The 17,045-nt window shown below is 35.2% G+C and overlaps 1 protein-coding gene across 3 annotated transcripts in view; it reads right to left on the bottom strand.

Moving 5' to 3' along the window:
- LOC5572837 (inverted formin-2) overlaps window positions 1–13,712 on the bottom strand; it is a 335,282-nt gene extending 321,570 nt beyond the window's left edge. For 2 of the 3 annotated variants that reach the window (XM_021848653.1, XM_001660550.2), the window contains exon 1: window positions 13,238–13,712. The gene's annotated coding sequence lies outside the window, so the exon portion shown is untranslated. Of the gene's footprint in view, window positions 1–12,745; window positions 12,763–13,237 lie in introns of those variants that run through there. The other variant, XM_021848652.1, reaches the window with a different exon arrangement.
- Window positions 13,713–17,045: the final 3,333 nt, after the last annotated feature.

Consider the following 17,045-nt stretch of genomic DNA (forward strand, 5'->3'; position numbering starts at 1 on the left):
ACCTTGGAGTAATTTGAGCTTATTCCATGTATATCAGATACAACTTAACGCCCTGTAGGACATCAATTGTATACTCTGAGCTGGATCAACGCCCTGGAATAAATTGTCCTTTTTCCATGTAGATCAGGTGCATGTGACCGCCCTTTAGGACTTAATTTGATAATTCCAAGCTGTATCAACGCCCTGGAGTAAGAGTCCACAAAGATCTTGGCGAAATCTGAAGCATCTTTACGCCCTATAGCAAATCAATCGATTTTTTTCTTGCTGTATCAAACCCCTACGGTCATTTGACGTTATCCTATGTAGATCATGCGCACCTCATAGCCCTGTATAATATCAATCGAGATTGTCAAGCTGCAACAACGCTCTGGAGTAATTTGATTTTTCCTCAAATAGATGAGTTGTATCTTAACGCCCTGTAGGAAATCATTTAATAAATTCATTGCTGTATCAACGCCCTGGAATAATTTGTTCTTATTCATTGTCGATTAGGTGCATCTTAACGCCCTGTAGAACGTCAATTTTAAATTACAGGATGTATCAACACCCAGGAGAAATTTGACAGTATTCCAAATAGATCAGGTGTCTTTGAACGTCCTGTATCAAATTAAAATTGGTCCTACATCAATTATAATTAGTAAGCTATATCAACGCTCTGGAGTAATTTGACCTTATTTTTACCTATATCTTTGCAAGATCTGGAGGATCTTAAAACCCCTTTGGAAAATCAATCGAAATTTCCAAGCTGCTTCAACGCACTGAAATTATTTGACCTTGGGTTATGTGGATCAGCTGCATCTTAATGCCCTGATTAAGATCAATTGCAAATTCTAAGCGGTACCTACGAAAAAAATGAGCTTATCCTATGTAGCTAAAGTGCGCCTTGATGCCCTAAATGAATTAAAAATTCCAAGTTGTATCGACGCCCTGGAGTAATTTGGCCTTATTTCAAGAAGATAAGGTGCATCTTAACGCCCTGAAGGATATCAATTGTAAAATACAAGCTTCTTATACGCTCATGCATTTTCGAGTGATCTGACATTGTCTTATGTAGATTATTTGCATTTTAACACTCTGTATCATTTGAAAATTTCAAGCTGTATCAAGGCCCTTATCGTACATAATTCAGCTGCATATTAACGCCCTTTGTGGCATCAATCAAAATGATTAAGCTTCATTCACGGCATGGAGTTTGACCATGTCTCATTTAAGTCATACCTGTAGGACATAAGCTGAAAATTCCAAGCAGTATCAACGTTCTGGAGTGTTTTGACTTTATTATATGTAAATCGGCTGCATCTCATCGTCCTGTAGGGCATCAATTAAAAAATTCAAACTTTATCAACGCTCTGAAGTATATTGAACTAATTCCACGTATATCATATGCATATCAACGCTTTGTATGGTATTAATGAAAATTGTTAAGCTGTAATTTGATTAATTTGATATTGTCTCAGATAGCTCATCTTGATTCTCTGTAGAAAAATAATTTAAAATTCAAAACTTTATCAACGCTCTGCAGAAATTGGACCTTAATCCACATAGTTCAGGTACATCTCTACGCTCTGTAGGACACCAATCGAAATTGTCAAGCTGTATAAACACCCTGGAGTAATCCAGGAGCAAATTAACGCCCTGTAGAGAATCAATTGAAATTTCCGAGCTATGCGACCCCTTCCCGAGGAACACACATGTTATAATTGAGTTTATCAACTGATATATGACCAAAACTAGTCATATATAAGTTGATAATACTCAAATATAACATGTGTGTTGCTGGGGTTGTCACCACTGATTTCTGAAATTCTGATATTTCTTTTTTTTTATAAATCACATTTTCGTGTGAAAAGAAAAATTATGTTGAAATTGCGACATAACTTCAGCATGAAACAATATCGATCGAATCATCTCAAGTTGCTCTTGAAGTTTTATGAGATTACATGAAACTTTGAAGCAGAAAAAAAAATCATTTCATATCTAAAAACAATCAGTTCGTATTCTTGTTCATTTTGGGCCAATAGTATTCAAGTGATAGTGATAGTGAAGTGATAGTCAAGTACGCATTAAAAACGGTATTTGCTGAAATGAGTTTGAAAACCTAATAATCAACAATTCTCAAATCTACTAACAGATCCAACGCCAAACTACTATAATAAACAATAGCGTAATATTTTGAAATCCAGGGCAATTTTCAATTTGTTTTGCACTTTGATATCACTTTATAGCGACATTTTATTTTAAAATTAAGTGATATATTTGGCTGAAGTTCGAACCTCTTGTTTAAGTTAAAAATAAAGTTCAAACTTTCTAGACGTCCTGCTTTAAGAAACCTTGAGCATTTGTTCGTGAATCTGTTCGGCAATTCCACATAAGCCGCATTTTGAGGCATGTTTATTTCAATCAATGGCATCTCTGGCGAAATTGTTTGTTCGGAAACCTTAGCATATTAGTGGATCCCTCTAACGCTAGCTAGCAGATTAAAGAGAAGCTCATATTTTGATACATTTCAGGTATTTCTTCACGTATCTTTCTTTTCATATATCCTAAAACACAAATCAAACTGAGAAAGTATGCAGCTTTCATATGCAATTAATTTAGCCATTATAAATTTTATCATCTTGAATTTTATCAGAAAAATCTTGAATTTCACCATTAGTTTTAAATTTTGTGGTCACCATCAAAAATGACACTCATCATTTGAGGGAGGGGGGTGGTCTACGAAAGCGTGACAGTGCATGTATTATGTATTGAAAAAAGCATGACAGAGGGGGGTTGGAGGTCTAGAAATCCTGAAATATGATGGACGTCATATTGAAACTTCCCTAAGAAAAAACTGAGTTAGAACAGCTGCAAAAACTAGGTGAGCAATAGTATTAGCCGTTTGAAATGAACGATTTTCTAAATTTATGAAAACAACATATTTCGTACAACAAAGTAAGAAGTATTCAATTGCAGGTTCTTTCCTCGAGTAAACTGTAAAGTTGGATTAAATTTTGGGTAAAAAATTGGGTGTCCATATTGTATTATGACGCCATTTTGATTTTAAGCAAAAGTATTAGTTATTTAGTATGTATAATGATACTTATCATGTTGAAATGAAATAAACATTGAGTTTAAGCAAATCCTTTCCATTTTGAGAATCTGTGTGAATTTTGATCGTTTGTTCCTGGTTCTGAAGATATTCCGATGTATCTAGAGGGCTCGACACTATCCATGTATTTTTTTCAAATTTATAGGTGTTTCTCCGTTTCACATTTTAATTTGAATGAGCATTGAACATTAACTGAACACGTGCAAATGCATATTAGTTCTCATGAGTTTGGAATATATATTAATTTGATACAATTTTCTTGTGAGACTTCCTAATTAACGCCTGGGAGTACAACCGCCCTCTGGGCTATAATAACGCCCCCATCAAAAGGGGATGACTAAGAAGCTCATATTTTACGACGACAGGGCTGGATTCGATGATTTGTATTGAACAAAATAGAAATGAAACAAAATAGGATGAAAAGCTTATTCTGTCGAAAAATATGTTTACTTCACACAGCACATAAAAAGAAATTCAAAAAATTAATTATTGCTCTAAAAAAGCTCAATTATTGGAAAAAGGTTGGTTTTAGAAAGTCACTTTTGTTTAATCAACTTTTGAAGCTCTGTCATATACAGCGACAATTATATAGAATAACAATTTTTGCTTACATTACTTCATAAATATGCAAAGAAACTTTTCCAATCAAAAAACAATTTTTTATTCATTACAATCGTTCGATATTACCATTAACGTGTAGAAAGAAAAAATCAAAAAACGAGGTCCATAAAAATCAGCTTTTTTAGATTTTTGTATTTGCTCTCAAATGCTTGTTAATGAATTTTTCAAAATATTTTTTACACTAGTCATGAGAGTTGTGGCACAGAATATATTAGCATAAACAAAAATCATTTTTTCTAAAAAACTTACACATTTATTAACATATCAATTTTTTCAGAGGTGTGTAAGATTTTCATCGACATCTGTTAGTAATTTGCAAAATTATCATGCAAAATGCCACTTTATTGAAACAATATCACCACATCATCATTTTTAAGTACATTGTGAAGTATTTTTGATCAAAAAAATGTTTGTAGGTTCAACCCATTATTTTTGAGACTGTTTTGAAAATTTGCGACTACTTTTCGATACACTCCTTATTCTTCATTTTTTTGGCATTACGTCCTCACTGGGACAGAGCCTGCTTCTCAGCTTAGTGTTCTTATGAGTACTTCTACAGTTATAAGTCTATAACTGAGAGCTTTCTTTGCCAAAGTTGCCATTTTTGCATTTGTATATCGTGTGGCAGGTATCATGATACTCTATCCCAGGGAAGTCAAGGAAATTTCCATTACGAAAAGATCCTGGACCGACTGGGAATCGAACCCAGACAACTTGGGCATGGCTTTGCTTCGTAGCCGTGGACCACTCGGCTAAGGAAGACCCTTATGAGCATAGATAAAACTTCTAAATCCGAAAAAACCTGCCAAAACTTCATTGGAATTAATTATTTTCGAATCGGTTTTCTCAGTACAGGAGTATTCAAACCAATTATTTTGGGAATACCCGAAGATTCGGTCAGATTAGTTGAGGCCTTAATCGAGTTTTATACCATCTTCTGTAGATGTCAGCTTTTTTTTTAATTGTATACATCAGTATGTGGAACTTACAATTCAAAATAATTAATTTTACAAACAGCAACTCACAACATTATAACATCTAATACTCCTCTTAATCTTGTACAAGACCTAGTGTATCCTTAATAACTAACATAATGTTATATACTGCATACCATACATCAATTGCGATAAAGTCTACATTGGAATGACCACCAGTCAACTTAGACAAGATTGAGTGGTTCATATAGTATGTAAACAAACATTATAACACCGTAAGATATCCAACAGAGTGGTTTGAGTAATATGTAGATGAAAAAATCGAATTCAGTACTATACCATTTAATTCCACTAGAGTTTGTATCCTTTGACAGATACGCGTATTTCGACTTCAACTGTAAGGCCGTCTTCAGTGTCGTGTACTAGACTCGAAGATTTATTAAAGAATTTTTTTCACTCCACGGATTACCACAGATTACTGATTTAAATGAAAACTGAATCCGCACAAGTTTTCTAAGTTTAAAAGAGAATTTCTATGGGAAAAGCAAACAATTCATCCAATTATGACCGACAATGGTCTGGTGTTTGCCTATGTGCTCTTGAAGGTTAGTATTCAACAGCTACAACTTTGCCGAATATCGTTTTGAAATGGACGCCTCAGTAATTGAATACCTATTTTTTTGAGACGTCCGATTTAAAAAGGGTCTTTGATAAATTTGTATCCGATGATATTATCTAATCGTTTTTGCATAGTACTAACTCACAAGGGCACATGGGCAAACGCTATGCACTGATTGAACGAATAACGTGGTTTTCCCATAGTGATTCACATATAAACTTTGCAGGTGCAAGCCGTCTTAGTTTTATTTATTGTAGATTAACATTAAAAACATCCTGCTTTTCCTTCAACCTGATTTTTATCATAATATAAAAAATAACCTTTGAATGGTTCGGTCAATTATGGAGTAGCAACTACGAATTGTACGGTCTTCAATGCTTATGCTTACGCTAATAATCAATTTTACATCACGTTAAAGAACAGCTTATGAATAAAATGATGGAAAGAAGAGTTGTCGTAATGCATGAAAGTAACAGCAATACAATCATTAGAATTGAAATACTCCAATTCCATTATTATTAGAATCAATTGCCAACTATTCAGACACCTGTAACTTCATCATTTCTCGATTACTTTTTCAAATCGACGTAAGTACGGTTTCATACGGTTTTGAGAAAACTAATTGAGAAGAATCACAACCTGTCTTCTAAAACTGTTTTAAAATGAATCACCTTTTTAACATTTTTTCACCGTGTACATCGCTCAAATTTTGCATACAATCAGATCGCGTTCAAAAACTAGGTAGTTTTTATTATTTTCAACAAAAATAATTATAACAAAATGATAAGCCGTTTCATACAGTTACTTTCGACGTTTTTCTACCAGTGTAAAATCGGCTCAAGTAGCGCTTTGTTTTGATTCGTGGTTAAGTCACTTTGTCTCTCTATACAGCGGGGCGGCGAAAGTAGTGGTTAGGTTGCGAAAGTTGAAAATCTTACTTTCGTCGTTTTGTAAATCCGGAAATTAAACGTTCTAAAAGTGACAAATCTAGTTGGGTAGGAGCGGAACATGTCGAATTTCGCCTGCGAAACACGTAGGATCAATAAAGTAAGTTTATTCCCTTTTTTGACTTGAGACTATTTGAATAAGTTTTCGAGATTTTAATAATTAGAGCCCTAATCAACGTCCACACCGTTGAACACCCCTTGAGCACCTCAGTCACCAAAGCAAAGTGCGAACCGCCCCGATGATCTCGTGCAACTTGCTGCTGCTGCTGCTCTGCTCTGCTGTTGAGACTGGTGCTACTAAGGTGGTTCACATGGTTGCGCGTGGTCCGCATCAGCGAGGAGGGCGAAATGTGGGCGTCCTTTTTCTCCTTGATTTTCAAGTTCTTCGATTTGAACATATAGATTCTGTGTTTTTTTTTTCTCGCTGCTGTTTTATTTTTTTTTTATTTTTTTTTTTTTCCATAAACTACTGGCTTCCCCACACAACAGGCGGATGGACGGACGACGGTGGCCACACACTTCTCACTTACCTTACCAAAATTGAAACAACCGTACAATGTGAGTGCATGCTGCAGGGCTGGTAGCGAGTCACTTTTGAAGAGACGTGGTTACTTTTGAAACTTCTTCTTCTTGGCATTACGTCCTCATTGGGATAGAGCATGCTTCTCAGCTTAGCATTCTTATGAGCACTTCCACAGTTTAACTGAGAGCTTTCTTCGCCAAAGTTGCCATTCTCGCATTCGTATATCGTGTGGCATGTACACTAGCCTGGGACACGGTTATATGAAAATTTAGATTCTCGCTCGAGTTCACTTTTTGGATTGCTTTTATGTCCTATAACAACTGTTCAAAATTTCAGCTCGATCGGAGAAACTATATTTTAGCGCCAGCCGTTCAAAGTTTGTATGGGATTTACTATGGGAAAACTTACTTTTGCAAAGAAAAATCTCCAGAGGTCGCCCATTGACCTCTATAAAAATCCTAGACACAGATCTCGATAGGTATTTTTACAATGAACAACATTGCCGAAGACCGCAAAGCAATCCGATGCTTGTGAAAAAAGTTATTAAGCATAGACTATACGGAAATTTTGTCTGATTTTGTTATTATTGTTATTCCTTTACGTGTTAATCAACGTCGCCTTGCAATTAGGTTTTAATTGAATAACTTTTTTCACCAGTAAATCCCATACAAACTTTAAACGGCTGGCGCTAAAATATAGTTTCTCCGATCGAGCTGAAATTTTGCACAGTTGGTATGGGACCTAAATGCAATCCAAAAAGTGGACTGGAGCGAGAATCTAAATTTTGTCCCACACTAATGTACACACTCCCGTTCAAAAGTTTTTTGTTCACCCCCTCAAAAACATACAAAGATGTTCAGTCCATATCTCTGTGAACACACGTCCAATTGAAACGCATTCGAATGGCAAAGAGGTATTCTTACTTTGTATGTATTTTTCCAAAAAAAAAATCCATCGAGTTATAGAGTATATCGAGTTATAGAATATCGAGTTGTGGAGAGCCGACTGTAGTTTAAAGCTTTTTCGAGTACAACAAATGGCGCGTACATGATTGGTTTGAGATTTCATAGATTTTTCGTGTTTTAAGTAAGTTTAGGTAAACCCAAACTTTTGCACGATGACTTGAATGACTGTTTCATTGATTTTGGATAGTTATCAGATTTTTCCGCAAAAGTTTCGTGAGTGCTCTTCAATGAATATAATAAGATAACGATTCTAATGACACCTTGTTTTAAAATTTTGGTCGATCTGATGCTGAGGAAATGAACTATGTTTTTCAGTGTGTTTTTTGAAAAATGTCACAATTTCAAGTAAGAATATAGTATACAAAATTCAAAGAATGTTTCTAGAAAAATACACACGAAGTAAGAATAACTCTTTGCCTTTCGAATGCGGCTTAGAGAGTTTCAGTTGAACGTGTAATCACAGAGATATGGACTGAACACTTGTGTATGTTTTTGAGGGGATGAACCCATACTTTTGCACGGGAGTGCATGATGATACTCTATGTCCAGGGAAGTCAAGTAAATTTCCATTACGAAAAGATCCTGGACCGACCGGGAATCGAACCCAGACACCTTCAGCATGGCTTTGCTTTGTAGTCGCGGACTCTAGCCTCTCGGCTAACGTAGGCCCAAAAAAGTTCAAAAAGTTCCATTATTTTGCATAATTTTGCATCTCAATTTGTCCAAATTGACACTTATTTCAACGAACTTCAGGTTTTTCAAAACACCAACACTTTTCAACACTGGTTACACAATAAAAAAGTTAATTTGTTTTATTAACTTTTATATAATATAAATGCTAATTGAGCGCTTATGAAAGCATACGTGGTTTCTTCAAACAAAATCTTTTATTGAACTTTATATCTATATTCTATAAAAATAAAAATGCAATGGTGTTCATATGTCATGAGTTGGCTTGAGAATTGGTCAATGGATTTGCATAGTTCTTTCACTGTTGCCGTCCAGGACTCCGACGCGTTCGTGTGTAGAAATAGTTTAGGGGGGAGAGAACAAATTTGTCATTTGAGATTGCATGTAATTTTCTAACAGCCTACTTGATGACAAGGCAAAGTTTGCTGGGATCACTAGTTTAAAAAAAAAAAAAGATTGAACAAAACTTGCTTTATCGAGATGGGTGCCACCTGAGACGAGACTCGCGAAGATGGTCTTCTCAGTGATTGTCGAGTTTTTATTATTCCACTCAGTGTTTACATCCATCAATGAGCAAGACGTTCAACCCCTCACTGAATGTCTCAGTACAAATTTATTGCGTTTGCATCACTGTGAAGTCTAAATAAACTTTTGAGTGAAATTTCATGCCAGTAAATGTAGCAGACATTAGAAATTACTAGTCTAGTACTACTACTAGTTTCTGGAAAACCACGAACCATATTTCAAAAAAAAAATTTAAAATATTTCGAAAATAGGTTGTTTTGTGTATTATTTTTTAAATGTTAGCTAAATGATGGCATCTTCATTGTAGATGAATTCTAGCGTCTGGCCCAAAAGTTCTGACCGAGAGAGTGTTTTTCTTACCTTGAATATTTGGTATTTTCCATTTTTTCACTGATTGAAAATTACAATTTTATCTGACTTAAATAATCCAGTCTGAATTGACAAGACGCGTTTTTGAAATACAGGTATGCTCCGTTTTTATCAACACGATCGGCAATATAAAAACGTTGATAAAAACGGAACCGTGACAAAAACGGAATAATTTTCATAGACAAAATATTTTACAAATTTTAAAACAAAATTGCAGTTTTGCCTGGATAACACACAATTTCATCATATAAATGCACAGTATTGATGTTTTGGAGCTGTGATTGGTATTAAGTTTATTCATTCGTATAATATCGTAAATAAAGTTGATTGGGTCTGTAATCATTCAATATGATTATTTTAATGCGATAAATCTTTAATAGTTTAAGTTTTGTTGGTAAGATATTAATTGTATTTAATATGGAATATTAAACCGATAATGACATAAATGTGCTTTACATAATGAGATGCGTCATATTTGTAAAAATAATTACAAGTAAGTGGATCGAGCTGATAATTGTCTTTTTTCGAAGAAAGATTTGACACGAACCAATTTCATTTTCTTCTGTCCATGCTCATCTTTTTGCTTTTCATAAGAACAGTAATCTGAGAAAAGACTTTTGGGATGTAATGCCATACAGACATTACATCCCAACAGAGGAAGAGCCTTTTTTCTCAACTTACTGTTCTTATAAACACTTCCGCAGTTATCAATTGAGAGTTTTTTTGTATTTTGCTAAGGTACATTTTGCACACATTTGACATCCGATTGGTGATTAAATATGGGGATATGTTGCGATAGTTTTGCAAGCTTAAATGAATATTTACGGTTTCCTGTGCTTTTAATTGTCAAAATCTATTCTGTAGAGTGATTGGGTAATTTTTCTTCACTGCTTCCACTGGGATGCACTAATCGCCATTCTAGAACAGCGCCACCTTTACCGTTTACCGTTGAATCACGAATTGGCTAGCACTAACCTAAATTAAAATCCTACTATATTGTTTGGTAAAATGATGTTCAATAGGTTTATCAAAAACCCAAAGTGTACAAACTCCAGAACAAGCATAACCAAAATAGAACTTTTTGGTTAGAATCTCTTTTGCTAAGGTTTATGAATGAGCGTAAAGTAGTTGTTTATTAAATTTTTGGTCTCCACGAAGAGGTGCGTGTCCGCTCAAAAATCAAGATCCCAACAAATTTGGGATGGGAACGTGTGAGACGATTCAGTATCAACAGTTTCTCAAACTGTTAGCCATCAGCCTCTTTCTATCTTCCCTGATGCAAACTTATTGTATGAAAATTCCAAATATTTCAATATATTGTTAAGTTTTGCTGGACCTCTTCCCCTACCCTTGAAACAGGACCTAATCAATGCTATAATCTGTGTAATGTTATCGAGTTTGAGACTTCCATAATGTAAAAAATATGACGAGATCGACAGTCTTATCAAAAACAAAATGAGCTCGATAATGTTCCTTGCCATTGCTTAAATATTGTTGTGTTCATTCCCAGGTTCATTATTTATAACAAAGAACTGATAATTCTCATTAATATACGCCTATCACATTTACATAGAAAATAATATGATGCCATGTTATATAAGAATAAGGAGAGGTCTCTGCAACACGAATTCCAGACGATGCTAGCAGGCTTGATTATACTTCTGTACACCATCATTTTCAGTTCAGTAACATACTCTAGAGCAGCGTGCTCCCGTTACCTTTTTCCGTTAGACTGAAAAATACTAAGCAGAGAGTCATCGAAAAATCAGCGAGGAAGATGCAGAACAGAGCAAAATTCAATAACAAAAGTACCATAACAACTAGTGCTGTTTTGTACGGACGGGACACTCAAGAGTTCTTTCAAAGTGTGGGTAAATGTGACCTTAGCAACAAGATAGAAAGAGAACCACAAAAAAATCCTCGTACTTTTTGCACTCTCATTCGAATCGTTTGAGAATCTGTGTTGAAAATGTTGAGTGCAATTTTTACTCCTCAATAAAACATCAAAATCGCTTCATTTTTGCATCGTAGAGGAGTTCTGTCAAACGTAATTGCTAGGACGTGGCCAGAGCAACTCTCGAATATTGAAAGATGCATCATTCTTGTCCATTAGCCCATGCTTAATTTGAAAACTTCAATTAATTAGCGGATAGGAAGGAATCAAACCTTATTGAATCGTACATGACTTGACACCTGCCATGTATCATAGGTGATCAACACCAACATAATGTCGAAAATTCAACCCTGAGGCTAATGAAAAACATTTAAATAGCTTCAAATAAATTTTAAGTTTATATTCCAAGCATTTTAAAAAAATAAGAAAAAAACATTTTTGTGTTGATAAAAACGGAATAATTTGTTGACGAAATCGGAACGTGACAAAATCGGAGCGTGACAAAATCGGAACGTGATAAAAACGGAACATACCTGTATTGCATTTATAAAGTATTGGATCGATTGAAAATGTTGAATATTGCCCAAAAATTACATTTCCGTGATGTGGATCTTGTCACACAAAATAATAACCAATTTCGGTTGAAGTGTTAGTTTTCCAATGTATATGAATAGTTAGCTAGTTAAATTTGTTTTGCAATATACATGATTTATGAATGTTCTGAGCTTTATCTTAAATGAAACTACTCTTTTGATCTTTTAAAGACATTTTTCTTTTTTTTAATAGTTTAAAAAGATCAAAAATCAATAAACTTTCTTTTTCCCATAGTAGCACTATGGGCGGTGGCTAATAATTGAAAAAATGACTTGTTCTGATATGCTTTTCTTGTACATCGAGGCATAATTTACACTTCTGTTAAGATATTCCCTAACATCAGAGCAAGTTCTTTTGTAGTTTTATTTAAACAGTATATCAAAGATAGACTTAGATAGATAGATAGATAGATAGGTAGATAGATAGATAGATAAATAGATAGATAGATAGATAGATAGATAGAAAAATAATGAATTTAGTGCAAACACAAAGTATACGTTGCATGAAATAATCGTAATATTTTATACAGATCTTTATATACTGATCAAAAACATACTCCAGAAGCTATTCCGAAAAAAAAAATAAAGTAAAAAAAATGTATTTGAGTTGGGGTAAACGTGGACACTACACTGAAAAAATATATCCGAATTTTTATCAATAATTCCGTAAAAATGTAGGAAGCACTATCTTGAAAGTTTGGATGCACAATATAATAAATAAAATTTTAACTTGGTTTTAAATATCACTCTGCATGACCTCTTAGATTATTTCACCGACCTCAGCAAAATAACTCGTCGAAAACCCAACAGATGAGAACTCGGTCCGCGATTTGGTAAACATACGGCAAAAGCTTTACCGAGTTCTCAGTAAAAGCATTACCGAGATTTGAAAAAAACTATTACCAAAATCTCAGCTGTTGGATTCTCGGCGATCCGTTTACCGAGATAGAATTTCCGAATTTAAGTGTGTCACCTGCAGTATATCACCTTATGTGTTGTCTCCTTTATCGTTACACATTTCAATGTATCTGAAATTAGACAGTTCGTCACTATTTCATCACTATTTCCGTGAATAACTATTGTCGGCACTATTTTTCACTACCAGCCCTGTGCTGCATGTAGGCATGAGGTGACCATTGGTAGTCGCCACTACACGTCTTTGATTTGCAAATGGGCAGCAGATCACAAAAGATTTGTACGCTTGTTAGCAGGAGAAAAAGGCCTTTTTTCACGCTGGTCGGATTGAGTGATTCACTGATTCAGCAACGCGCTTACACGCTTGCTCGCATGCCGTGATTGAAGGAAAGATTTCATAATTTTTCAATTAAAACCTGTTCGAGCACCTTCACGTTTGAAATTTGCATACCGAAGATGGATTCTTCCCCGGCTCAGTGTGCCGTATTTATTTTTCACTTATTCACTAGCATCCACATTATTTCATTATTTGACGAGATCGCTCACTTACATTCAATTATCACTGACTGCACTATTATTCGTTGAGTAATCCACGGTTCGTTCGTTCGTCGGTCGGCACTTCTTCTACTGGACACAGCCTGCGCCCAGGCCAAGTTCCCCAAAATCTGCGCGGGGCAGATTCAGACCCACCGCGGGCATTAGGCCATTTACCACTTCTTGCCGTTGATGATAGTCACAATCAAGCGGAATACGTTCACAAAACACTAAACTATAAATCCGTCCAACTAAACCAGTAAAGCACCAACTGCCTGGTCCGTTCTCCACAACCAGCAGTAGCACGGATTCTTCACTAACAGCTGTTAGTCCTGTAGTTCTTCTCCGCTTGTTGTCTCCGTCTGTTTGGGGTCTGGCCGCGACAGCACACGAAAAAGTCGTTGTCACGACGCGGGCGCAAACTACTTGCTGCTTCTGTGTCTCCTCGATTTAATCCGATCGCGCAGACGGTTCGAACCGAACTAACAACAGACGGCTGACCCAACGACTTGCGTTTAGCATAAAAAGATCGCGCGCGCGCGCGCGTTCTCCCGCTCGCCTTTTGCTAAGCTTTGCGTGGTTTGTCGCCTTCGGAGGAAGACGTTTGTCTCTGCTGCTGCTTCGACGGCTGACCGTTTAGATGTCGCGCGATCTAGCGCAGAGCGACAACCAAACGGGCAGTGTGTTTTGTGTTGCGTCGCTGTCGGCGTTCTAGCCTACGCTGGGTGGGATGTAAAGTGACGAAGACGCGAATTGTCGCGTGTTTGCGGAAATGTGGGGTGGCTCTTGAAATTGTTTGTATTTCACAAAATGCTTTAAGAAGAAATTAACCGTCGTCGTTTCACAAACTTTCTATACCAGCATTTTCGCTCAAAATTGAAGCAATGTTCATGAAAAACTATCATTCCCTTGTAATATGGAGTACCGTGTAATGATTTCTATTTTTTATGATTGCAGGTGATTGAATGCTGGTCGAATGACGTTTGTTCGAATTAATTTAATTGTTTTAAGAAGCATATTACATATGTATCTGTCATACGATACGAAAGCGAAAATGGCAACATTGGCAAAGAAAGTTCTCAGTCCCTAACTGTGGAAGTGCTCATAAGAACACTAAGCTGAGAAGCCGGCTCTGTCCTAGTAATGTAATGTCAAGAAGAAGAAGAAGAAGATGACGAAGAACGATGTCATTTTGAAATTATAACAATTTCAAAAAGCTAAAAATTTCATTAACTGAGCAATGAGAGTAGTTACGAGGCATTTTTCCATAGAATGATGATATTTTGAAAGAATAATTAATTCAACAGATCATTATGTTTCCATCGTTGAGCAATAGAGTATTATTTCACAGAAAAGTCAAAATAGTAAGTAATGGTAAGAATCATTCTATAGCATTTGACAAAATTAACTTTGAACCTCCTCAAAATTTGGTAGAATAAAATGATACCCCGTTTGGCATAACCCTTTCGGGACGGACCATATTTGAGTGATTATTTCAAAATTTACCTTATAAACTCATCATCTCGTAGAACAAAACATTCTTTATTTTGGCTATTCTATCACTCCATGAACTTTTTAGGGTCAAATTCAGACCAGCACAATTGTCCCGTCCCCAAGGCGGTCGATGTTCGAAAAAAAATTTTTTTTTATTTTTTTAGAAAGTTGTTCAAGTCATGCCTTTTTAAAAAATTTTAGACCCGTATATTTTTATTTCGTCATTAGGGTGCTCTTTCGTGAGATAGGGTGACCCAAAAATTCAGAAATAATTATGTTTTTTTTTATGCACATTGAAATTTAAAAAAATAATGTACTTTAATTAATATGATTTTTTTTTTATAAATGGAACGAGAACAATGTACGAGAGATAAAAATACTTCATATTCTCTCTAAGATTCAAAGCATCACGTGACGATGACGTTTATCGAGATTACTCAAAAACTAGTCTACGTCATATAAAAATGGGTAAACATACATGTGTGAATAACTTGAAAACTAATTGGCTCAATCAAATCGTCTTTGTTTTGCTATGTTTGTTTATATCCTCCTAAATTATATGGGATTTTTCCTCAAAAATAATTATGCAATAAAAATTAAAATAGAAAATAATAATAAACCTTCGAATTGTTTAGTGGATTACCTATAAATAAATGAAAACCGAATTGAGAACTATATCATTTTATTCCACTACAGTTTGTATCCTTTGGCAGTTACGCATAATTCGACCTCCACTATAAGGCCGTTGTCAGAGTCGTGTACTAGACTCGAAAATTAAATTATTTTTTTAGAGACTCCCTTCAACCTCTTTCACTCACTTTACCTAACATATACACTATCACTTTTGAAATCACATATCCCTCCTTCAAATGAAGCTTGAACGATGTTTTTGTTAAGGTTGGTAACATGGAACTAATTTATTTTAAATAACTGGAATCATTCATTTTATTCCTAGAGCTAAAATGGAAACGTCAAAATATTCAGTCTGCGTAAGCAGCTTTCCTAAAAATGCATGTAAATTTACGTCATATGTGCCCGACAGCTTGGACGTTTTTAAGTGCAAATAGTTACCATAAAATTTCTTCTTCTTCTTTCTGACGCTAAAGAAGCCTGCTTCTCAACTTCTCATGAGCACTTCCACAGATATTAACTAACAGCTCTCTTTGTCAATCGACCAATGTGTATATCTGTGACAGGTACGATTATACTCTACGCTCAGGGAAGTCGAGAAAATTCCATTTACGAGAAGATGCTCGACCGGCTGGACTCTAACCTACGACCCTCGGCATGATCTTGCTTAGTATCTGCTTGTATACCGTTATGGCTATCTGGCTCCCAATATCAAATTTACTTTATTTTATTTTTTACATCGAGTCTATTTGCTTAAAATGGTACAGTAGAGATCCGATTTTGTCAGCCCCCCGATGAATTTTAGGCTGACAAAATGGGGAACCTGACAAAATCGGGACATATATTTTGTTTCGGTTTTCCAAATTTTAACGTGTTAATATTTGCTTATGAACTACGTTTACGACCTACATAGCTTTTAAAGGGGGCGAGGGATATGGGCGTAGTCAGGTTTTTTTTTGTTTATCAGAGGGAGAAAAGCGGCCCTCACAATTTCATTCTCAAATTTCACGCCAAAGGATCCCTTTGATCGGCAATTTTGCTCTGGCCTGTAAGACAACCGGCATCAATATGAATCTAAGTTCTACCTAACCGAAGAATTATCTAAGCATTTTTCTTAGAACACCGCAATTCCTAAGAAAAATCAAAAAAATTTCTTTAGGTTCTTTTTTTTCTAGATTTTTTTTTAAAATGGCATCAGTAAATGCCTCGAAGCTCTTCTTGCAATTCCTTTAAGTATAATTCATAGAATATTTCAATTGAAGATTTCTATGTAAATTTTAAAACATTTTTAAATTCATCCAGAATTGTTTTTAAGATTTTTATGGAATTGTTTTAAAAGTTACGCAGGAATTTCATCAAGAATTTGACCTGGAATTGTTGTAAAAAAATTGTTTCCAGTATGAAAATTAAAAAAGTAATATTTTAAGAAACTTTCTTTAGTTTGCGATTTTTTTGTGTTCTTAGAGGTATTCATAAATGACATTCGATAAAGTCGTGAATAAATATCTGAAATTATTTCCATACCTATGGCATGATCAAATGCTTGAAAAAGATCGTCGTGAAATTCCTGGTCGAATTAATGAAAAATCTCGTGAGATGATTCCAGTAAGAATCCTTCATAATCTTAGCAATTTTGCAAAAAAAAAAAGAAGCGAAATTAGAGGAATTTCTAAAGTAATCTCTAAGACAGTTTTAAGAGG

Source organism: Aedes aegypti, chromosome 3, assembly GCF_002204515.2.
Source record: "Aedes aegypti strain LVP_AGWG chromosome 3, AaegL5.0 Primary Assembly, whole genome shotgun sequence".
Classification (NCBI taxonomy): domain Eukaryota; kingdom Metazoa; phylum Arthropoda; class Insecta; order Diptera; family Culicidae; genus Aedes; species Aedes aegypti.